The sequence below is a fragment of the Salvelinus namaycush genome, unplaced genomic scaffold (genome assembly GCF_016432855.1).
Source record: "Salvelinus namaycush isolate Seneca unplaced genomic scaffold, SaNama_1.0 Scaffold21, whole genome shotgun sequence".
NCBI lineage: Eukaryota > Metazoa > Chordata > Actinopteri > Salmoniformes > Salmonidae > Salvelinus > Salvelinus namaycush.
This window is the reverse complement of record NW_024058897.1, coordinates 360122-386072: the sequence shown is the minus strand read 5'-3', so window position 1 is coordinate 386072 and position 25951 is coordinate 360122.

Genomic DNA, 25951 nt, shown 5'->3' with positions numbered 1-25951 from the left:
AACTACAAAACAAATAAACGATGTAGACAGACCTGGACTTGAGAACTTACAAATAAACGAAGAACGCACAAACAGGAACAGACTACATACACGAACGACAAACGAAAAAATCCCGTATGGTAAACACACAGACACGGAAGACAACCACCCACAAACAAACAGAGTGAAACAGCCTACCTATATATGATTCTCAATCAGAGGAAATGAATAACACCTGTCACTGATTGAGAACCATATAAGGCTAACAAACAACGAACCTAAACATAGTCACACGTAACATAGAATGCCCACCCCAACTCACGCCCTGACCAACTAAACACATACAAAAATAAGAGAAAACAGGTCAGGAACGTGTCAAGGTCCTATGATTGAGTGTAGTCTGGCCAAGGGGTGCGAAGGTGAGCGGCAAGACACTGGAGCGACGAACTGCCTCTGACCCTATTACGGGGGCTGAGTCACTGGTTTACTGGTGCTTTCCATCCCGTCCCTAGGAGGGGTGTGTCACTTGAGTCACTGATGTGATCTTCCTGTCTGTTTTGTGGCCCCCTCAGTCTTGTGCAGTGGATGGGATGTTCGTGGGGTATACTCAGCCTTGTCTCAGGGTTGTAGGTTGGTGGTCTGTTGATATCCCTCTGGTGGTGTTGGGGCTGTGCTTTGGCGGAGTGGATAGGATTATATCCTGCCTGGTTGGCCCTGTCTGGGGTATTGTCGGACGGGTCCACAGTGTTTCTCGACACCCCCCTGTCTCAGCCTCCAGTATCTATGCTGCAATAGTCTATGTGCCGGGGTGCTATGCTCAATTTGTTATATCAGGTGTTATTATCTGGTGTCCTGTGTGATTTTAAGTATGCTCCCTCTAATTCCCTCTCCCACTCTCCCTCCCTTCCCGGAGGACCTGAGCCCTAGGACCATGCTTCAGGACTACCTGGCCTGATGACTCCTTGCTGACCCCAGTCCACCTGGTCGTGCTGTGGCACCAGTTTCAACTCTTCTGCCTGCGGCTAGGGAACCTTAACCTGTTCACCGGACATGCCACCTTATCCCAGACCTGCTGTTTTCAACTCTCTCTAACACACCTGCTAGTTCAACATCTAAATGCCCGGGTATGAAAAGCCAAGTGACATTTACTCCTGATGTACTTACCTGTTGCAACCTCTTCAACCACTGTGATTATTATTTGACCCTGCTGGTCATCTATGAACATTTGAATATCTTGGAGAAAGATCTGGCCTTAATGGCCATGTACTCTTATAATCTCCACTCGGCACAGCCAGAAGGGGACCGGCCACCGCTCAGAACCTAGTTCATCTCTAGGTTTCTTCCTAGTTTGCTGCCTTTCTAGGGAGTTTTTCCTAGCCACCGTGCTTCTACATCTGCATTGCTTGCTGTTTGGGGTTTTAGGCTGGCTTTCTGTATAGCACTTTGTGACATTGGCTGTGTCACGTTCCTGACCTGTTTTCTGTTGTTTTGTATGTGTTTAGTTGGTCAGGACGTGAGCTGGGTGGGAATTCTATGCTGTGTGTCTAGTTTGTCTGTTTCTATGTCAGCCTAGTGTGGGTTCTCAATCAGAGACAGATGGTAGTCGTTGTCTCTGATTGAGACTCATATATAGGCTTGTTTTGTGTTGGGATTTTGTGGGTGTTTGTTACCTGTCTCTGTGTTTGTGTTCTGCACCAGATAGGTCTGTATCGGGTTTTCACGGTTTGTTGTTTTGTATTGTTGTACGTGTTCACTGTTTACTGTCAAATTAAACATGTTGAACACTAACCGCGCTGCACTTTGGTCCTCTCCTTCACCCCTGGAAGAAAACCTTTACAGGCTGATGTAAAACATTTGATTGATTGACTGATGTACTCATAGCCCTTAGGGCGAATCTTAATGGCATGTCTTTGTTTCCTTGCACACTCTCTCCTCACCTCCTTCGCAATACCCATTGGATGAGAAGTTCAGAGGGGCGGGACCTGTAACCTTCTCATCCAATGAATTTTTCTCCCTTAGCAGTGAGGGGATTAGACCATCTGGCCCGGGTTGCGCTTCAACCACTGTGATTATTATTTGACCCTGCTGGTCATCTATGAACGTTTGAACATCTTGAAGAACAATCTGGCCTTAATGGCCATGTACTCTTATAATCTCCACCCGGCACAGCCAGAAGGGGACCGGCCACCCCTCAGAACCTAGTTCCTCTCTAGGTTTCTTCCTAGTTTGCTGCCTTTCTAGGGAGTTTTTCCTAGCCACCGTGCTTCTACACCTGCATTGCTCGCTGTTTGGGGTTTTAAGCTGGGTTTCTGTATAGCACTTTGTGACATTGGCTGATATAAAACATTTGATTGATTGACTGATGTACTCATAGCACTTAGGGCGAATCTTAATGGCATTTCTTCGTTTCCTTGCACACTCTCTCCTCACCTCCTTCGCAATACCCATTGGATGAGAAGTTCAGAGGGGCGGGACCTGTAACCTTCTCATCCAATGAATTTTTCTCCCTTAGCAGTGAGGGGATTAGACCATCTGGCCCGGGTTGCGCTGGTGGGAGGAATTTGCACCGGGTGAAAAGTGATTGCATTCGTTTTGGAACCATGTGCCTCCAGGGCCTCACTTTCAACAAAGGTGATGTAGGTTAACCACAGAGAGAAATTAGAAGGATTCTGCGTTTTCACATTCGAAAGTGATTGTTTTTGATATAAACGCTTTAGCTGACCTCCCATTGAAAACCAGTCAGAAAATTCAAACATATATTTTATGGCAAAAGAGTCCACCCCCTCACTCCTCCTCTCCTCCTGTTCCGTCCACCACCTTCCTCCTCCTTTCTTCTCTCCTCATATTCTGTCCACTACTGGCCCCCTTTTCTATTCTCTCCTCATATTCTGTCCACTACTGGCCCCCTTTTCTATTCTCTCCTCATATTCTGTCCACTACTGGCCCCCTTTTCTATTCTCTCCTCATATTCTGTGCACCACCACCTGCCTCCCCCTCTCTCATCTTCTCTTCTTCTGCATCATCACCATCTACAGGACAATAAGTAAAACTGCAGGACAGTTATGGTTTATTTTTGATTGCTAATTATGATGCCACACGTTTTAATTGTAAACAAATAACCAAAATGATTCAGCTTTTACTCTTGGGTGTGTAGAGGGTTGCCCCTTTCTGTCCAATAAGGTCCAATTCCTGGACCCTTTTTGGTTCTACTAAGTCATATTGAACTGTTTTAGGAATATCACTCCATGGATCATTTAACTATTTGATTTAGAATTTTATGAACCCTTGAAGTATACTCAAACAATCCAAAAATATTATTAGCCCATACAAAGGCATTGGATAACAGATTCACTACATGGCACAACAGATAGTCTCTCCGAAAGGAAGTTTGCTCTGAAGTGTCTGTTCTACATCTGAGAGATATGAGAAAGATCAGGAAGCATGTATATATTTTTTTACATGTTTTTAAACGCTTATTTTTTGCACTATACATTCTCCATATATACTTCCATTAATGTTTTCAACTGATGTTCAACTGATGTTCCGATGAGTCTTGTGAGGCCTGTGGGAGTCCTAGAGCAAACCAACCAACATGTATGTGTTCACGAGAGTCTCACCTTTCAGCAGGGGGTCATATTAGTGGGTAGCCCAAACTGTTTGGACGTTACAGACAGAAGTTGGCAGACTGCCTGTACCAAGTTCAGACGAGTCCCAAGACTCTTGTGGGGGTCGTAGAGAAAAACAGAGTGAGAGTCATCTTTCCATAGACGGGTTGTCGTGGCAGAATCAGAATCCTTTAGGTAACATTTATAAATAAGATGTTTTATTCATTTTCATAAGCATGCTTATGTGGGAAAAGTTACTTGGGCCCAGAGAGGAGAGAGGTCGGGTTAGTCTTATCTGTGAATGTGTCTGTAAACTATTCCTAAACCATGTGAAGGGATGGTGTGATTAATGGGGAACCAGTTAGGTGGCTCCACAATGTCTGTGTGCCAGTCACTCCTCTGTAAGCTTGTCCAGGAGGGGTTGTATTTTTTATGGGAGTATCTAGAAATTGGCAATTGATATATGCCATTGGATGAGGTAATGTCTGGGTCCTAAGTGGTACCAAGAACGAGATAAGAGCTTCGTTTAGGAGACCAAACTGAACGATAATTTATTTATAATTTATAGCCAATGCTGTCTGGCTATGGGATACTCCTGTCTGAAGTAAAGTCGTTCTTTGTATAATGTTCCTAAGATCTGTTATTCGTCATGTGAGTTTTGATGGGTGTGTCTTGGCTATAAAAGATACTAAGGACTGTTTTGTAAGCACTCTCAGAGAATTCATTTATAGACACTGAATTGATCTGAGAGTCACAGGGCTATGGTGAAGCTCATATAATTAAAGATGGACTTTATGATAACTCTGACTTGTGTGTGGTTTGCTCCCTCATGATTTGGTAATACAGGACATTTCCACAACAGGGTCATAATAGTTTGTAGTTTATTCGGACACTACAGACGGTGTTGTGAGTAGACTGATTTTCAGGACATCTCATGGTCTGACAAACACTGCTCTAGCTCTGTGATCTTTCACCGCAGATGCGGAAGTACGACATAGGCTTTTCTTATATTTTTTTTTTATTGCATTACGCAAACATTGTACAAAATCATATACAGATATCACAAATAACAAAAAAACTGTATTAATAAATAGAAGAAAAATAAATTTTTTATCCAGAGACTAAAAAAGTGTATTAAGCTATAGAAAATGCACATTTAGACAAATACTATAAACACTTCTTTGATAATTTGGTATTTATATATTTAAGGTATGTTATATAATATTGTAAATCAATTACAAAAATATTCCATTTAAAAAAAAAACTCATTTTATGGATGAAACGTTTTCCCAACAAAATTCACGAAGTATTGGCAGTCACTGTGAGTGTATGTAAAATAAAAAAAGATCACATTTGGTCATTCTTAACCTTGAACACAACACTCTCTGGTCTGATAGGTCCCTCTAGTGGTGACCTTGAACACAACACGCTCTGGTCTGATGGGTCCCTCTAGTGGTGACCTTGAACACAACACTCTCTGGCCTGATGGGTCCCTCTAGTGGTGACCTTGAACACAACACTCTGGTCTGATGGGTCCCTCTAGTGGTGACCTTGAACACAACACTCTGGTCTGATGGGTCCCTCTAGTGGTGACCTTGAACACAACACTCTCTGGTCTGATGGGTCCCTCTAGTGGTGAATGCAACACTAGACAAGAAAAGTGAGCTTTGTTATGATACATGCTAAGAGGCATCCTTGGGTCCAACTCTGACATCACCCCATTGAAATTGCCATTTAAAACGTTTAAGGTTAGGGTTAGGGTAGGGGTGTGTGTAGGGTAGGTCTACTGCAGGGAAAGAGGTAGAGGCTCACCACTGAGCAGTATAATTATGACAAACACTTACATTAGAGGATCTAGGCAGCTATTAACCTGAGTTCCAGTCTGTTTGTGCTCTTTCCAACTCCTTGTCACTCATTGTCATGGCTTGATAGTGATGAATGTAGTTGGAAAGAGCACAAACAGACCTGGGACCATGGTTTCAGGCTTTTAATCAAAACAGAATGTTAAAAAATAAGCAATAAAGGTTGTGAAGTATTTGTTCTATATCTCGGAGATATAAGAAAGCTCACAAAATATTTTTAAACATTTTAAATATGTAATCCCTTATTTTTGTTGGCACAAAACTACTTCAATAAAATGTAACTGGTACCGGGTTACCTTCAGACAAGTGCCGTGACATTTGTGGGGCCGTAGAGCCAAAAACCATAATACCGTAACAAAACCATAATAACAGTGCAATTACAGTTGCTTTCATTACTATTGGTACCCTTGCATCATTCAATATTTTTTCTAAATAAATTGAAATTGAAAAAAAAATGTTGGTCCACAGGCCCAAGAAAAAATAAGTAACAAAAATATTCAGAATTCAAATTATTTTGGTTGGAGGCAATTGATTTTTGTTTACAGTGCAATTTATCTCACCTGTGGTAAATTGCATGTATCCTAGCTGACACGAACCACGTGGTGTACTGTACAACGAGGAAGAGCTGTAACTCACTGGTCTGTACAAGAAGCCGTTAATGCAATATTCTCTCAGACGCATTGATTGGTTCTTTCAAAAGTTTTTATTATATAATTTTTTTTATTCGGGAGTTGAGACCTCTCATTGTTTGGATTTAAAAATCCAACAGTTGTAATGGAAGGTGGTGGCGCTCGGGCTGTGTGTGTGTGTGAGTGAGAAATGGTGCATTCCACAGCTAAGGCGAGACGACGCAACAACCCAAGGTTGCGTGCCACGTCATTGACTGTGTCATTGATTGGAAAATTGCTATGACATATGATGTGTACTTAAAATATCTATCCAGACATTGTAAGATCTGTCAGGTGTCAGCAATGTCTAAGCATAGGAATGCAACAAGGAGGAGAGACAACCAGTAAAATCACAGCTCACTTCATTATTACATTTACATTTAAGTCATTTAGCAGACGCTCTTATCCAGAGCGACTTACAAATTGGTGCATTCACCTTATGACATCCAGTGGAACAGCCACTTTACAATAGTGCATCTAAATCTTTTAAGGGGGGGGGGGGGGGTCAGAAGGATTACTTTATCCTATCCTAGGTATTCATTATCAACACATCATGCTGAAACATCACATAGCTTTTCAAGACTAAAGTCAGGAGGACTTTGAGTTAGTATCAGCCAGACTTGTTGCTGGGTTACAGGGTTAAATATTCATTCAACCAGTTTGGAAAAGAGAAAACAGAACATTCTGCTCCCATTGTAAAGTCAAAGGGTTCCATTATACTGTTTTTTATTTCATTTTTTATTTTACCCAATTTTTTCTCCCCAATTTTGTGGTATCCAATTGTTAGTAGCTAATATCTTGTCTCATCGCTACAACTCCCGTACGGGCTCGGGAGAGACGAAAGTCATGCATCCTCCGATACACAACCCAACCAAGCCGCACTGCTTCTTAACACAGCGCGCATCCAACCCGGAAGCCAGCCGCACCAATGTGTCGGAGGAAATTTTGTGCACCTGGCAACCTTTGTTGGCGTGCACTGCGCCCGGCCTGCCACAGGAGTCGCTGGTGTGCGATGAGACAAGGATATCCCTACCGGCCAAACCCTCCCTAACCCGGACGATGCTAGGCCAATTGTGCGTCGCCCCACGGACCTCCCGGTCGCGGCCGGTTTCGACAGAGCCTGGGCGCGAACCCAGAGTCTCTGGTGGCACAGCCCTTAACCACTGCACCTCCCGGGAGGCCCCATTATACTGTATTTGAACGCAACTGTGCATTAGAACTAAACCCAGCAAAAAAGAAACGTCCCTTTTTCAGGACCCTGTCTTTCAAAGATAATTCGTAAAAATCCAAGTAACTTCACAGATCTTCATTGTAAAGGGTTTAAACACTGTTTCCCATGCTTGTTCAATGAACCATAAACAATTAATGAACATGCACCTGTGAAATGGGCGTTAACCTGTCTGGCCCAGGGGTTCCGCTAGCGGAACTCCTCCCACATTCCACTGAAAAGGCAGAGCGCGAAATTCAAAAAATATTTTGGAGAAATATTTAACTTTCACACATTAACAAGTCCAATACAGCAAATGAAAGATACACATCTTGTGAATCCAGTCAATATGTCCGATTTTTTAAATGTTTTACAGCAAAAACAGCACGTATATTTATGTTAGCTCACCACCAAATACAAAAAAAGGACAGACATTTTTCACAGCACAGGTAGCATGCACAAAGCCAACCTAACTAACCAAGAACCAACCAAACTAACCAAGAAACAAGTTCATCAGATGACAGTCTTATAACATGTTACACAATAAATCTATGTTTTGTTCGAAAAATGTGCATATTTGAGCTATAAATCAGTTTTAGATTGCAGCTACCATCACAGCTACCGTCAGAAATAGCACCGAAGCAGCCAGAGTAATTATAGAGACCAACGTGGAATACCTAAATACTCATCATAAAACATTTCTGAAAAATGCATCGTGTACAGCAAATGAAAGACAAGCATCTGTGAATCCAGACAATATTTCAGATTTTTTAAGTGTTTTACAGCGAAAACACAATATAGCATTATATTAGCTTACTACAATAGCCTACCACACTACCGCATTCATTCATCAAGGCACGTTAGCGATATCATCAAGGCACGTTAGCGATCTTAACAAACCAGCAAAAGATATATAATTTTTGACTAACCTTGATAAGCTCCATCAGATGACAGTCCTATAACATCAGGTTATACATACACTTATGTTTTGTTCGAAAATGTGCATATTTAGAGCTGAAATCAGTGGTTACACACTGTGCTAACGTAGCATCTTTTTCCCAGAATGTGCGGATATTTCTATTAGACTCTCACCTATTCTGACCAAATAACTATTCATAAACATTACAAAAAAATACATGTTGTATAGGAAATGATAGATACACTAGTTCTTAATGCAATCGCAGTGTTAGAATTCTAAAAATAACTTCTTTACGACATAAGGCTTACGTTATGGCGAGGTAGTGACCAAAACCTGAGCGCAAAACTAATAGTACACAGTTCGACAGATATATGAAATAGAATCATAAAATGAGTCCTACTTTTTATGAGCTTCCATCAGAATGTTGTACAAGAGGTCCTTTGTCGGGAACAATCGTTGTTTGGTTTTAGAATGTCCTTTGTCCCTCTTGAATTAGCAAGCACACTCGCCAAGTGGCACGAAACTCTCCATCGTCAACAAACACAGACAACGCAACACGCCTAACGTCCCGAAAAAATTTCAATAATCTAATAAAACTATATTGAAAAAACATGCTTTACGATGATATTGTGACATGTATCAAATAAAATGAAAACCGGAGATAGTAGTCGCCTATAACGACGGCTTTTCAGAAGGCAATTACAGGTCCCTCCACGCGCCTTCCAGAAAACCGAAAATGGAGGACACGTCATTCCAAGAGGGTTCATTCCATCTCAGGCCAAGATAATCAACTCATTTCTTCTCTCACTTCCTCTTGACATCTAGGGGAAGGTGTATGACGTGCACGTATAGTCATACGTATCATGCCCATTTATAGGCAGGTCCTTAAACAGAGCATCGAATTCAGACTTTCCACTTCCTGGTCAGAAAGTGTGCTGCCAAATGAGTTCTGTTTTACCCACAGACAAAATTCAAACGGTTTTAGAAACTAGAGAGTGTTTTCTATCCAATAGTAATAATAATATGCATATTGTAAGAGCAAGAATTGAGTACGAGGCCGTTTAAATTGGGCACGATTTTCCCCCAAAGTGAAAATAGCACCCTCTGTCCTCAACAGGTTTTAAGATACTAACAGCTTATAGACGGTAGGCAATTAAGATCAAAGTTATGAAAACTTAGGACACTAAAGAGGCCTTTCTACTGACTCTGAAAAACACCAAAAGAAAGATGCCCACGGTCCCTACCCATCTGCGTGAACGTGCCTTAGGCATGCTGCAAGGAGGCATGAGAACTGCTAATGTGGCCAGGGCAATAAATTGCAATGTCCAGGAGGTTATTCCTTTGAGTAATGAAGAAGTACTGGCATCTTGAATGAGTGTCACGTTATGTGTACTGTTTGATAGTTGCGCAAGACCAGAAAGGTAGCGTTAGTTTGTCTTCCTGTATTGAACACAGATAGTCCCGTCTTCAATTTTATCGATTATTAACGTTTAAAAAAAACTAAAGTTGTATTACAAAAGTAGTTTGAAATGTTTTGGCAAAGTTTACAGGTAACTTTTGAGATATTTTGTAGTGACGTTGCGCAAATTGGAAGCTGTTTTTCTGGATCAAACGCCAAATAAATGGACATTTTGGATATATATCGACGGAATTAATCGAACAAAAGGACCATTTGTGATGTTTATGGGACATATTGGAGTGCCAACAAAAGAAGCTCGTCAAAGGTAAGGCATGATTTATATTTTATTTCTTGGTTTTGTGTAGCGCCTGCAGGGTTGAAATATGCTACTCTCTTTGTTTACTGTTGTGCTATTATCAGATAATAGCATCTTATGCTTTCGTCGAAAAGACTTTTTGAAATCTGACATGTTGGCTGGATACTCAACGAGTGTAGCTTTAATTTGGTATCTTACATGTGTGATTTAATGAAAGTTTGAATTTTATAGTATTTTATTTGAATTTGGTGCTCTACATTTTCCCTGGCTATTGGCCAAGTGGGACGCAAGCGTCCCGCCTATCCCAGGGAGGTTTTAAGATAAGGGGAGTATACAGAATACTAAGACTACACAAGGGTTAAATGAATGTTTTTTAATGTCAGCAAGCTGAAGAGGTTACAACAAACTTAATGCACAAAGTACAGGTCTGTCAGGAGCTCCACCGGGGCAGTCCTTCCAGTTATTCTTTATACTGCTGCTCAAACAAGTTTCCTAAGCGTGACTAAGCAGACACAGATGCAATGAATTAGTATCAGGGTGGGAAAGTGAGAGGCTTATCTATTCAGGCTGAGTCTCAAGTTGGAGGAGAGAGGTCTTTGTCTAAGGCCTTTTCTGGGCGTTGGCTACATCTAGAGCTATTGTTTCAATCTAGCTCTTCTTCTTGTCACAAGACAAACATCCTTCTTATAGACCTAATAGTAAAGCATTTACCATATGCAGCAAGTGTCTGAAATACCTGCCTATTGTATAAACAGGTGGGGCCCATAATTACCTATATATAGGTAGGGCCCATAATAGACAGTTCTCTTGGTACAGAATACATTCATACTATAGGCATAAATTAAGAAACTTTCACTTCTTCAGCAAGCCAACACTAGAATGAATGTGGTCCAACAAGAAAGACAGCAGAAAAAACTTGTTACAACACAACACTTAAAATGAAAATGGTACACCTTTCTCGAATCCAGATTCTCACTTCTCTAAACCGTGATGTAGGAGTGAGTTAAATTTCATCCCTTCCATCTTAGTCTGTTCACTATCACAAAGACAGATGAGATTCTTGCAGAAAGCATTTATGCTTTTTAGACATACAGTACCAGTCAAAAGTTTGAGTTTTTCTTTAATTTACTATTTTCTACTTTGTAGAGTAATAGTGAAGACATCAATACTATGAAATAACACATATGGAATCATGTTTAACCAAAAAAAGTGTTAAATCAAAATTTGTTTGAGATTCTTTAAGGTAGCCACCCTTTGCCTTGATGACAGCTTTGCACACTCTTGACATTCCCTCAACAAGCTTCACCTGGAATGCTTTTCTTGAAGGAGTTCCCATATATGCTGAGCTCTTGTTGGCTGCCTTTCCTTCACTCTCCGGTCCAACTCATCCCAAACAATCTCAATTGGGTTGAGGTCGAGTGATTGTGGAGGGCAGGTCTTCTGATATAGCACTCCATCACTCTCCTTCTTGATCAAATAGCCCTTACACAGCCTGGAGGTGTGTTGGGTCATTGTCCTGTTGAAAAACAAATGATAGGATTGGTGTCCCGCTAGCGGAACAACTTCCTGTGAAACTGGAGGGCGCGCAATTCAAATCAATTCTAATAAATATTATGGATTTTAAACATTTAGGTATATATAAGTGTCTTATATCATCTGAAAGCTTAAATTCTTGTTAATCTAACTGCACTGTAAGATATACGGTAGCTATAACAGCAAAAACATGCCATGTGATTGTTTGAGGACAACGCCCCACATCAAAATATTATTCCACCAGCACAGGTTTCATACATTCACATATAAATATTAAATATTCACTTACTTTTGGAAAATCTTCCTCTGATTTGTCAACCAAAGGGTCCCAGCTATAACATATAATGTCGTTTTGTTAGATAAAATACTGCTTTATATCCCAAAACGTCAGTTTAGTTGTCGCCATCGATTTGAGTAATCCACTCATTCAACTTGCAGAGAAAGGAATTCGAAAATATGCACCTAAACTTTGTTTCAACAAGTCAAAATACATTGCTATTCACTCCTCAGATACCCTAAAATCTAATCAAACTATAATATTTCGGAAAGAAGTACATTCAATAGGAAACCGATTTTAGTAGGTGCATAATTTCTTCATGGTGCGCGCAAACACAGATTTCAAAAACTGTCCTTGTACTAAAACTGTTATTTCGTATTCATTTTTGAAGTTACAAGCCTGAAACCTTGAACATAGATTGCTGACACCCTGTGGAAGCCATAGGATTTGCATCCAGGGAGCTAATTTACTATATGACCTTTCTCTTGCATTTCTAAGAGGATGATCTCTCTCTCTCAAAAAGGATTCCTTTTGGTTTTTGACTGGATTCTATCCTACTATATCTATTGTGTTATATTCTCCTACATTATATTAACATTTCTACAAACTTCAGTGTTGTCTTTCCAATGGTACCAATTATATGCATATCCTGGCTTCAGGGCCTGAGCAACAGGCAGTTTACTTTGGGCACGTCATTCAGACAGGAAGTGGAGAAAAAAGGGGCCTAGCCCTAAGAAGTTTTAAAACCTCTTTGGGATAGGCGTCCCGCTAGCGTCACAATTCGACAATATCCGGTGAAATTGCAGAGCGAGAAATTAAAATTACAGAAATATAAATATTTAACTTTCATGAAAATACAGTGTCATATATGAAAATAAAGCTTAACTTGTTAACCTGTTGAGGCTGGGGGCGCTGTTGTCACTATTTATGCTAATCGTGTAATTTTTGAAACGGCTTCCCACAAAATTCTTGATCGTACAATATGCATATTATTATTATTATTGGATAGAAAACAGTCTATAGTTTCTATAGGAGTTGAAATTTTGTCTCTAAGTGGAACAGAACCCATTCTACAGCAATTTCCCTGACATGGAGTCAGATTTCAGAAATGTTGGCCCCTGATCTGGAGTCAGTTAAAAGGCCACTGTTATAGCTATGAGTATACGGACACTGCTTACGTCTTCCCCTGGATGCCTTTACGTGATGACGATTTGAATGGGGTCGATTGCGCGTTCACAGGCACTATAAATTAAAAAACCCTGTAGCTAGTAAGTCTTTTGGAGCTGCGTTATGCGCGTGGAGGACACCGACCCGCACCTGTTCCAAGCATTAGTGTTGGGAGTAATCTTTCTCCGGTCATGTTAAGACTCGTTATAGGAGTTAAAAACATCATAAGGTAGTTAATTTAAAGCGTTTTATAGCAATTTATATCCGTTTAGTGCGATTTTGGGACATTTATTTCTGAAACGCTGTGAATCGCCGGGCACGCTTCCAGTTCATGCTGAACGCAGTTGGCATTTCCACATGGCAAGAGGACAGCTTTCCACCAAAAGACGATTAGACCCAAGAAAGGATCCTTTGCCCAAGATACTGATGGAAGAACAGCTCAAAGTAGGACATTTTTATTATGATAAATCATGTTTCTGTCGAAAAATGTTAGTGGCTTAGGACGCCATGTTTTTTGACGTAGCTTCGCTTGGCGCAAACTGTATTGAAAAGTAAGGATAATTTAAAAAATGTAATTCCGCGATTGTATTAAGAATTAAATTGTCTATCAATCGATGTCCACCCTATATTTTTTAGTCACGTTTATGAGTATTTATGTATAAGAGTAGATCACTGTCTAATATGGCGCACGGACATTTTCTCACCAGCTGGGCTACTTTCCCCATTGTCTAACCATGATTTTGGTGGCTAAATATGCACATTTTCGAACAAACTGTATATGCATGTTGTAATGTGATGTTACAGGGGTGTCATCTGAAGAATTCTGAGAAGGTTAGTGAAAAAAATAATATATTTTGGCGATGTTGACGTTATCGCTCACTTTGGCTAGAATTAATGCTGGGGTAATGTTTGCACCTGTGCTATGCTAATATAACGATTTATTGTGTTTTCGCTGTAAGACACTTAGAAAATCTGAAATATTGTCTGTATTCACAGGATCTGTGTCTTTCGATTAGTGTATGCTGTGTATTTTTACGAAATGTTTGATGATTAGTAAGTAGGTAAACACGTTGCTCTATGTAGTTATTCTAGTCCATTTGTGACGGTGGGTGCAATTGTAACCTATGCCATCTACCTGAAATATGCACATTTTTCTAACAAAACCTATCCCATACCATAAATATGTTATCAGACTGTCATCTGATGAGTTTTTTTCTTGGTTAGGGGCTATAAATATCTTAGTTTAGCCGAATTGGTGATAGCTACTGGTGTTGGTGGACAAATAAAAAATGGTGGATTATGCTAATGTGTTTTTAGGTAATAGATGTACATCTTTACATATTGTGTCTTCCCTGTAAAACATTTTAAAAATCGGACATGTTGGCTGGATTCACAAGATCTGTGTCTTTCATTAGCTGTATTGGACTTTAATGTGTGAAAGTTAAATATTTTAAAAAAATATTTTTTTTGAATTTCGCGGCTCTGCCTTTTCAGTGGGGGTGGGGGGGGAGTGCCGCTAGCGGCACCCTCAGCCTAGACAGGTTAATCGAGCCGCTTTCTCAGATTTCAAAAAGCTTTACGGCGAAAGCATACCATACGATTATCTGAGGACAGTGCCCCGCTTACTAAAGCATACAAGCATTTTCAAGCCAAGAAGAGGACTCACGAAAGTCAGAAATAGCGATAAAATTAATCACTTACCCTTGATGATCTTCATATGGTTGCACTCACAAGAGTCCCAGTTACATAATAAATGTTTGTTTTGTTTGATAAAGTCCATCTTTATATCCAAAAAGCTCAGTTTTGTTGGCGCGTTTTGTTCAGTTATCCACTGGCTCAAAGGCGGTCACAACAGGCAGACGAATCCATCCTAATAGTGCCGGTAAAGTTCGTCGAAACATGTTACCCTCTTTGGGTACAGCGAGCACTATTCCCCCCTCCCTCTGCACCCGCCCTTTTCTATGCACAATCCCCCTACCTCTGTCTCCCACACCCAGGCTGCTGTGGTCAGAGAGAGGTCATAAATTCCGAGGGAAGATCCTGCCTCATGGCCAGACAGTATAGAGAGAGTGTTATAGAGAGAACAAAGGAACTTCTTCCACCTCACAGAACTGAGGAACCGAATGACATTTATGTTCTGGAGAAGGTATGAAAGATCGGTGAAGAATCCAGCTACGAACGAGTCCGTTTGGTACAATTTTGTGAAACTCATGGGAGACAATACGGCCACATTACCATAACGCTGTTTATACAATAGCCTCAGATATGAGGCTTACATCTAATTGTTGTATAAGATGAATGAGTGAGGATGATACCGTTTGTGAAATTGTGTAATGTGATTTTGGACTGTTTAATGAAGGACACTCCAATTCCCTTTGGAGTTTAACTAAATCAGAGGACCGCCCATGAGCACAGTTATGGTCTGGCGTCCTGGGACAGGTTCTTTTCTGCTCTTCCGAATAAAACCCCCACCCGGGTTTTCTATCACCAGACCAGCTTACTTCGATAATGAGAGGGCCAAGGTTTGAGGGCAAACCAAGCTTACCTCAATTACGAGATGGCTAAAGGTTGCAGACCAGCTTACCACGAGAGGGCCAAGGTTTGAGTAGATGGCTGAATCTTTTAACCATACCACGTGGTTAAACTCTTAGACTATCGATACCTACAGAATAAGAACAAGTCTTTGATATTAATTACTAGTCTGCAGCTAGGAATTCGGTATCATTGAACGCGAAGACCGACAACCGCAGAAACATCTATTCTATAACAACATGAATGAATGTCACTCTGAACTATACGTTCTAACCCCAACAGAGAGAGACAGACTCTCCAACAGAAACAAACTTTTCAACAGAGATCCCAACGACACACTGAGCGTAAATATATATTGATTGCAATTGTTCCCGAATGAGTGAGCGTTCATGTGCAAAGGATTAGCATTGCAATTGTTATAATTATCTACTTTGTTTGTTTGATGCATTTCTGTAAGTACTTAGTAAAGAAATGATTTTAAGACAATTGACAACATCGTAAATTGTTTGGTTATCTGCACAAACCCAGCCTTTACTATGATTCATCCATACATTAATTGTCTTAATCATTTATTTACTAACAAACTAACTAAATAATCACAGAAATGCATTAATTAACAAACAACACAGATATGGTTACAATGAAATGATAGGAGGCTGCCTAGTGGGGCTAAGCCGATATGACGGTTTGTGGACAAAGGGAAGTGGGTGTGGACTGAAAAGGGCGGGAAAGACAAAATGAGTCACTACACAGTTGATAATTAGATTAATTGAAATGCTAATCCTTTGCACATGAATGCTCACTCGGGAATAATTGCAATCAATATATATTTACCCCCAGTGTTTCGTCGTGATCTATGTTGGAATCGTCAGCTTGCGAATAGTCCATTCATCAGTGTCTCTCTCTGCTTCCCTGAAGATCATGGTTAGCATGGATACTTCAGAGTACCATTCAGAAATGTTCTCATATAATAGATGTTTCGGCGGTTGTCGGTCTTTGCATCCCAGCTTGATATAATTTCTAGCTGCAGACCAGTAATTAGTATCTAAGATTTGCTCTTATTCTGTCAGGATCGATAGCCTCAGAGTTGAACCATTTCCACCCGTGTAGCCAATGCTCCACGTGGTATGGTTAGGAATTCAACAACCATTGTAACCTTAGCTTACAGTGAGCTTTTTGTGGTCTGAAGAGGATTTCTTCAGGTGGGGTTTTATTTGTAACAGTAGAAAAGGACTGTTCCTTGACGCCAGATCATGTCTGTGCTCACGGGGGTGGGCCAATGACTTGGTTCAACTTTAAAGGGAATAAAATTCTTTCACATTAAAGGTTTAACACCATTTCACAAATAGTTTCATTTTTACTCATTCATTTTATACAACGATTAGATGCAAACCCCATTATTGAAAAATGTACATATTCAGAGATAGTCGTGTGTTTCCTATCCTCTCTCTGAGGTCAACAAATTAAACATGCTCGTCATACCGGTCCCTTAAGTCTCCACGGACCATTCCCACCTTCTCACAAGTGGACATTTTTGTATCGATCAAGAGAGAGAGCGAGAACTAGCTATACACAAAAAGGGCCACGTCATGACACTGAGTATCTCTATAAATTACAGGACTTGCAAACAGACAGTGTGATCAAGTTTCTTCCTGGTGTGGCCACACCAAGTTGAACTGAATGATCCCATCTCCTTGGAAACCAACACATATTGACAAGAACCTATCCTACTCAGATGAGAGAGAGTATCAAAGATTTCCTTAATCTGTGCATAGCCTTACTTTTGAGAAAAACCACCGTCGGCAGACCTGGCTCTCAGAAGAAGACAGGCTATGTGCCCACTGCCCACAAAATGAGGTGGAAACTGAGCTGCACTTCCTAACCTCCTGCCCAATGTATGACCATATTAGAGAGACATATTTCCCTCAGATTACACAGATCCACAAAGAATAAGCAAACAAATCCAATTTTGATGAAATCCCATATCTATTTGGTGAAATACCACAGTGTGCAATCACAGCAGCGAGATTTGTGACCTCATGCCACAAGAAAGTGAAACCAGTGAAGAACAAACATCATTGTAAATACAACTTAGATTTGTGTTGATTTATTTTGTACTTCAAGTATTTGCACATCATTACAACACTGTATATAGACATATATGACATTTCACTGTTACTGTTCCCAGAATTCCCTCTCTTCCTCTCCTTCTCCTCCTATCTCCTCTCCTCCTCCTTTCTTCCTCCTGTCTCCTCCTCCTGAGCAGGGAGGAGTTTTGGCTCCAGTTGATGTTTTGTCAAACCTTCCTTCTGTCTTTCTGATTCAGAGAGAGAGAGATAATATTATCCAGAGTGACAGTATCAGTGTAAGGAGCACTTGGATTGTGGAAAACTGATTGAATTTGAAAAAGTCATCAATGTAAGGAAATTGTTGATTTCACATTAACAACTCAACCAAATGAAAATGACTGACATCTGTGCCCAGTGGGATAACTCAAAATGCCCCATATTGCTGTCGTGTCAGCATTATCATTGTAAATAGGTTAGGTCATCATTGTAAATAATAATTTGTTCTTAGTTGTAAATATAACTGGTTCTTAATTGACGTAGCTATGTAAATTATGGTTAAAGAACAAACAGGACAAAAAGGATAAACAATCATCTTGCAATCTCACCCAGGAAAAGGGTCTCTTAGAGGGCTGTTGGTCCCAGCACTTCACCATGAGGTCCACCATCTCCCCCAGCCCACCAGCCTGTTCCCTGTCCACTGTCTCCTGTCGCCCTCTGTGACCCCGAGGCAAACCAAGCTGGGGAGGGCATCTACAGGAGAGACAGAGGACAGTGTGCGTGTGTAACACTGACTGAAGTAGTCACTCACAAGTATATGGCTGTTACACACACACACACACACACACACACACACACACACACACACACACACACACACACACACACACACACACACACACACACACACACACACACACACACACACACACACACACACAGAGAGAGAGACTCTTCATCCTCAGGAGGCTGAATAAATTTGTTTTGTCACCTAAAACATTACATTTACATTTACATTTACATTTAAGTCATTTAGCAGACGCTCTTATCCAGAGCGACTTACAAATTGGTGCATTCACCTTATGACATCCAGTGGAACAGCCACTTTACAATAGTGCATCTAAATCTTTTAAGGGGGGGGGGGGGGTCAGAAGGATTGCTTTATCCTATCCTAGGTCCCCTTAAAGAAGAGGTGGGGTTTCAGGTGTCTCCGGAAGGTGGTGATTGACTCCGCTGTCCTGGCGTCGTGAGGGAGTTTGTTCCACCATTGGGGTGCCAGTGCAGCGAACAGTTTTGACTGGGCTGAGCGGGAACTGTACTTCCTCAGTGGTAGGGAGGCGAGCAGGCCATAGGTGGATGAACGCAGTGCCCTTGTTTGGGTGTAGGGCCTGATCAGAGCCTGAAGGTACTGAGGTGCCGTTCCCCTCACAGCTCCGTAGGCAAGCACCATGGTCTTGTAGCGGATGCGAGCTTCAACTGGAAGCCAGTGGAGAGAGCGGAGGAGCGGGGTGACGTGAGAGAACTTGGGAAGGTTGAACACCAGACGGGCTGCGGCGTTCTGGATGAGTTGTAGGGGTTTAATGGCACAGGCAGGGAGCCCAGCCAACAGCGAGTTGCAGTAATCCAGACGGGAGATGACAAGTGCCTGGATTAGGACCTGCGCCGCTTCCTGTGTGAGGCAGGGTCGTACTCTGCGGATGTTGTAGAGCATGAACCTACAGGAACGGGCCACCGCCTTGATGTTAGTTGAGAACGACAGGGTGTTGTCCAGGATCACGCCAAGGTTCTTAGCGCTCTGGGAGGAGGACACAATGGAGTTGTCAACCGTGATGGCGAGATCATGGAACGGGCAGTCCTTCCCCGGGAGGAAGAGCAGCTCCGTCTTGCCGAGGTTCAGCTTGAGGTGGTGATCCGTCATCCACGCTGATATGTCTGCCAGACATGCAGAGATGCGATTCGCCACCTGGTCATCAGAAGGGGGAAAGGAGAAGATTAATTGTGTGTCGTCTGCATAGCAATGATAGGAGAGACCATGTGAGGTTATGACAGAGCCAAGTGACTTGGTGTATAGCGAGAATAGGAGAGGGCCTAGAACAGAGCCCTGGGGGACACCAGTGGTGAGAGCACGTGGTGAGGAGACAGATTCTCGCCACGCCACCTGGTAGGAGCGACCTGTCAGGTAGGACGCAATCCAAGCGTGGGCCGCGCCGGAGATGCCCAACTCGGAGAGGGTGGAGAGGAGGATCTGATGGTTCACAGTATCGAAGGCAGCCAATAGGTCTAGAAGGATGAGAGCAGAGGAGAGCGAGTTAGCTTTAGCAGTGCGGAGCGCCTCCGTGATACAGAGAAGAGCAGTCTCAGTTGAATGACTAGTCTTGAAACCTGACTGATTTGGATCAAGAAGGTCATTCTGAGAGAGATAGCAGGAGAGCTGGCCAAGGACGGCACGTTCAAGAGTTTTGGAGAGAAAAGAAAGAAGGGATACTGGTCTGTAGTTGTTGACATCGGAGGGATCGAGTGTAGGTTTTTTCAGAAGGGGTGCAACTCTCGCTCTCTTGAAGACGGAAGGGACGTAGCCAGTGGTCAAGGATGAGTTGATGAGCGAGGTGAGGTAAGGGAGAAGGTCTCCGGAAATGGTCTGGAGAAGAGAGGAGGGGATAGGGTCAAGCGGGCAGGTTGTTGGGCGGCCGGCCGTCACAAGACGCGAGATTTCATCTGGAGAGAGAGGGGAGAAAGAGGTCAGAGCACAAGGTAGGGCAGTGTGAGCAGAACCAGCGGTGTCGTTTGACTTAGCAAACGAGGATCGGATGTCGTCGACCTTCTTTTCAAAATGGTTGACGAAGTCATCTGATGAGAGGGAGGAGGGGGGGGGGAGGGGGAGGAGGATTCAGGAGGGAGGAGAAGGTGGCAAAGAGCTTCCTAGGGTTAGAGGCAGATGCTTGGAATTTAGAGTGGTAGAAAGTGGCTTTAGCAGCAGAGACAGAAGAGGAAAATGTAGAGAGGAGGGAGTGAAAGGATGCCAGGTCCGCAGGGAGGCGAGTTTTCCTCCATTTCCGCTCGGCTGCCCGGAGCCCTGTTCTGTGAGCTCGCAATGAGTCGTCGAGCCACGGAGCGGGAGGGGAGGACCGAGCCGGCCTGGAGAATAGGGGACATAGAGAGTCAAAGGATGCAGAAAGGGAGGAGAGGAGGGTTGAGGAGGCAGAATCAGGAGATAGGTTGGAGAAGGTTTGAGCAGAGGGAAGAGATGATAGGATGGAAGAGGAGAGAGTAGCGGGGGAGAGAGAGCGAAGGTTGGGACGGCGCGATACCATCCGAGTAGGGGCAGTGTGGGAGGTGTTGGATGAGAGCAAGAGGGAAAAGGATACAAGGTAGTGGTCGGAGACTTGGAGGGGAGTTGCAATGAGGTTAGTGGAAGAACAGCATCTAGTAAAGATGAGGTCAAGCGTATTGCCTGCCAGGTGAGTAGGGGGGGAAGGTGAGAGGGTGAGGTCAAAAGAGGAGAGGAGTGGAAAGAAGGAGGCAGAGAGGAATGAGTCAGAGGTAGACGTGGGGAGGTTAAAGTCACCCAGAACTGTGAGAGGTGAGCCGTCCTCAGGAAAGGAGCTTATCAAGGCATCAAGCTCATTGATGAACTCTCCGAGGGAACCTGGAGGGCGATAAATGATAAGGATGTTAAGCTTGAAAGGGCTGGTAACTGTGACAGCATGGAATTCAAAGGAGGCGATAGACAGATGGGTAAGGGGAGAAAGAGAGAATGACCACTTGGGAGAGATGAGGATCCCGGTGCCACCACCCCGCTGACCAGAAGCTCTCGGGGTGTGCGAGAACACGTGGGCAGACGAAGAGAGAGCAGTAGGAGTAGCAGTGTTATCTGTGGTGATCCATGTTTCCGTCAGTGCCAAGAAGTCGAGGGACTGGAGGGAAGCATAGGCTGAGATGAACTCTGCCTTGTTGGCCGCAGATCGGCAGTTCCAGAGGCTACCGGAGACCTGGAACTCCACGTGGGTCGTGCGCGCTGGGACCACCAGGTTAGGGTGGCCGCGGCCACGCGGTGTGAAGCGTTTGTATGGTCTGTGCAGAGAGGAGAGAACAGGGATAGACAGACACATAGTTGACAGGCTACGCTAATGCAAAGGTGATTGGAATGACAAGTGGACTACACGTCTCGAATGTTCAGAAAGTTAAGCTTACGTTGCAAAAATCTTATTGACTAAAATGATTAAAATGATGCAGTACTGCTGAAGTAGGCTGGCTAGCAGTGGCTGCGTTGTTGGCTTTGTTTGAAAGTGTAGCTCGATAGCTGGCTAGGTAACCTCGGTAACTGGCCAGATAATTAGTCTAAAACTACACAATTGTCTTAGATACAAGGACAGTAAAGACAACTATGTAGTTAGCTAACACTAGCTAGCTAACACTACACTATTCAAATCGTTCCGTTGTAATGTAATAGTTTCTACAGTGCTGCTATTCGGTAGAAGTTGGCTAGCTAGCAGTGTTAGCAGTGTTGACTAGCAGTTTTGACTAGGTAGGAGGACGGCAACGCGGCGTACGAAAATAGCTGGCTAGCTAACCGAAAATTACTCTAGACTCCACAGTTATCTTAGATACAAGGACAGCAGAGATAACTATGTAGCTAGCTAACACTACGCTAATCAAGTCGTTCCGTTGTTCCGTTGAATGTAATAGATTATACAGTGCTGCTATTCGGTGGCTAGCTGGCTAGCTAGCAATGTTGATTACGTTACGTTACGTTAAAAGGACGAAAATAGCTGGCTAGCTAACCTAGAAAATCGCTCTAAACTACACAATTATCTTTGATACAAAGACGGCTACGTAGCTAGCTAAGATCAAACAAATCGAACCGTTGTACTGTAATGAAATGAAGTGAAATGCGATACTACCTGCGGAGCGAAGCGGAATGCGACCGGGTTGTTGAATGCGTGGCTAGTCTCTATATACAGGGTGTTACGGTACAGAGTCAATGTGGAGGCTAAAACCCTCATACATTTTTACAGATGCACAATTGAAAGCACCATGTCGGGCTGTGTCATTGCCAGGTATGGCAACTGCACTGCCCGCAACCGCAAGGCTCTCCAAAGGGAAGCAAAGCCGCAGCTAACCAGTGACACGAGCCTACCAGACGAGCTAAATCACTTCTATGCTCGCTTCAAGGCAAGCAACAAAAATCAACAAAAATCTTTCTCAGATTTAAAAAAGTCTTTACGGCGAAAGCATACCATGCGATTATCTGAGGACAGCGCCCCGCTTACAAAAGTATACAAACATTTTCCAACCAAGCAGTCACGAAAGTCAGAAATAGTGATAAAATATATCACTTACCTTTGAAGATCTTCCTCTGTTGGCAATCTAAAGGGTCACAGCTACACAATAAATGGTCATTTTGGTCGATAAAGTCCCTATTTATTTCCCAAAAACTCTGTTTTGTTGGCGCGTTTTGTTCAGTAATCCACTGGCTCAAAGGCGGTCAAAACATGCAGACGAATACATCCTAATAGTACCGGTACAGTTCGTCGAAACATGTCAAACGATGTTTATAATTAATCCTCAGGTTGTCAATTGTCTAAATAATCGATAATATTTCAACCGGACAATTGTGTATTCAATAGAAAGGAAAAAGAACAAAGAGCGTGCAGACAGTCACTTGCACAAACCAGTACTGCATGATTCTATAGACCCCTGGCCAAAAGTTCTTATTCTTCGTCGTTTTTCAGAAAACAAGCCTGAAACGTGTCTAAAGACTGTTGACATCTAGTGGAAGCCATAAGAACTGCAATCTGTGCCCTAAACCCATATATGGTCAATAGGCTTTCAATGGAAAACCACTCACATCAAAAAAATCCCATTTCGTTGATGAGATTTTCCTCGGGCTTTCACCTGTCATATCAGTTCTGTTATACTCAGCCATTATTTTAACAGTTTTAGAAACTTCAGTGTTTTCTATCCAAATCTACCAATTATATGCATATCCTAGCTTCTGAGCCTGAGTAACAGGCAGTTTACTTTGGACACCTCAGTCATCCAAACTTCAAAATACTGCCCCCATTGCCCAGAAAGGTTAACCTCTCTGGGATATGTGGGACTTGGCCAATAGCCAGGGAAAATGTAGAGCGCCAAATAAATAAAAATTATATTAAACCAAACTTTCATTAAATCACACATATAAGATACCAAATTAAAGCTACACTCGTTGTGAATCCAGCCAACATGTCAGATTTCAAAAAGGATTTTCGGTGAAAGCATAAGATGCTATTATCTGATGATAGCACAACAGTAAACAAAGAGAGTGTAGCATATTTCAACCCTGCAGGCGCAACACAAAACGCAGAAATAAAATATAAATCATGCCTTACCTTTGACGAATTTCTTTTGTTGGTACTCCAATATGTCCCATAAACATCACAATGGTCATTTTGTTCGATTAATTCCGTCCATATATGTCCAAAATGTCCATTTATTTGGCGCGTTTGATCCAGAAAAAAACAGCTTCCAATTTGCGCAACGTCACTAAAAATATCTCAACTATTACCTCTAAACTTTGCCAAAACATTTCAAACTACTTTTGTAATACAACTTAACCTCTTCTGGCTGCAGGGGCAGTATTGAGTAGCTCTGATAAAAGGTGCCCATTTCAAACGGCCTCGTACTCAATTCTTGCTCGTACAATATGCATATTATTATTACTATTGGATAGAAAACACTCTCTAGTTTCTAAAACCGTTTGAATTATGTCTGTGAGTAAAACAGAACTCATTTGGCAGCACACTTCCTGACCAGGAAGTGGAAAGTCTGAAATCGATGATCTGTTCTCGGGCCTGCCTATAAATGGGCATGATACGTATTAGTATACATGCACGTCATACACCTTCCACTAGATGTCAAGAGGAAGTGAGAGAAGAAATGGAGTGACTATCTTTGTCTGAGGTGGAATAAATCCTCTTGGCATGACGAGTCAGCCATTTCCTGTTTTCTGGAAAGCGCGAAGATGGACCTGGAATTGTCTTCTGAAAAGCTGTCGTTATAGGCGACTACTATCTCCGGCTTTGATTTTATTTGATACATGTGACAATATCATCGTAAAGTATGTTTTTTCAATATAGTTTTATTAGATTATTGAAATTTTTTCGGGACGTTAGGCGTGTTGCGTTGTCTGTGTTTGTTGACGATGGAGAGCTTCACGCCACTTGGCTAGTGTGCTTGCTAATTCAAGAGGGACAAAGGACGTTCTAAAACCAAACAACGATTGTTCCCGACAAAGGACCTCTTGTACAACATTCTGATGGAAGCTCATCAAAAGTAGGATCCATTTTATGATGATATTTCATATATCTGTCGAACTGTGTACTATTAGCTTTGCGCCTAGGTTTTGGGCACTATCTCGCCATAACCTAAGCCTTATGTCGTAATGAAGATATTTTTAGAATTCTAACACTGCGATTGCATTAAGAACTAGTGTATCTATCATTTCCTATACAACATGTATTTTTTTGTAATGTTTATGAATAGTTATTTGGTCAGAATATGTGAGAGTCTAATAGAAATATCCGCACATTCTGGGAAAAATATGCTACGTTAGCACAATATGTAACCACTGATTTCAGCTCTAAATATGCACATTTTCGAACAAAACATAAGTGTATGTATAACCTGATGTTATAGGACTGTCATCTGATGAAGCTTATCAAGGTTAGTCAAAAATTATATATCTTTTGCTGGTTTGTTACGATCGCTAACGTGCCTATTGCTATCGCTAACGTTCCTTGATGAATGAATGCGGTAGTGTGGTAGGGCTATTGTAGTAAGCTAATATAATGCTATATTGTGTTTTCGCTGTAAAACACTTAAAAAAATCGGAAATATTTCAGTCTCCTCCATCTCCACTACTGAAACTAATTGTATGGATTTTTTCCCTAATAATAATATAAAATTAACATCTGTACAGAAAGACACATGAAGGCCAAATTACAGAGGAGGGACTACTTGATGCATTTGGGGTCTTTAAGGATGGGGAAACTCCAGGGCTGGATGGCATACCAGTGGAAGTATATTAAAAAAAAATGATATACTCAGAGGACATTTATTAGCATGTTTTAGCCACTCCTATATAAATGGTAGAATATCAGACACGCAACAAGAATGTCTGATATCCCTTCAAGACTGAAGTCAGCAGGACTTTGAGTTAGTATCAGCCAGACTTGTTGCTGGGTTACAGGGTAAAATAGCCATTCAACCAGTTTAGATAAGAAAAAACAGAACCTTCTGCTCCATTGTTACACTCCCATTATAAGTGGAAGGGTTCCATTATATTCAATCACAACTGTACTTTAGAACTAGAAGAGACTCCACTATCAAAATAAGAAGTGATGGTAAACTATATAGACACATAGGCTGGGATTCAATGCC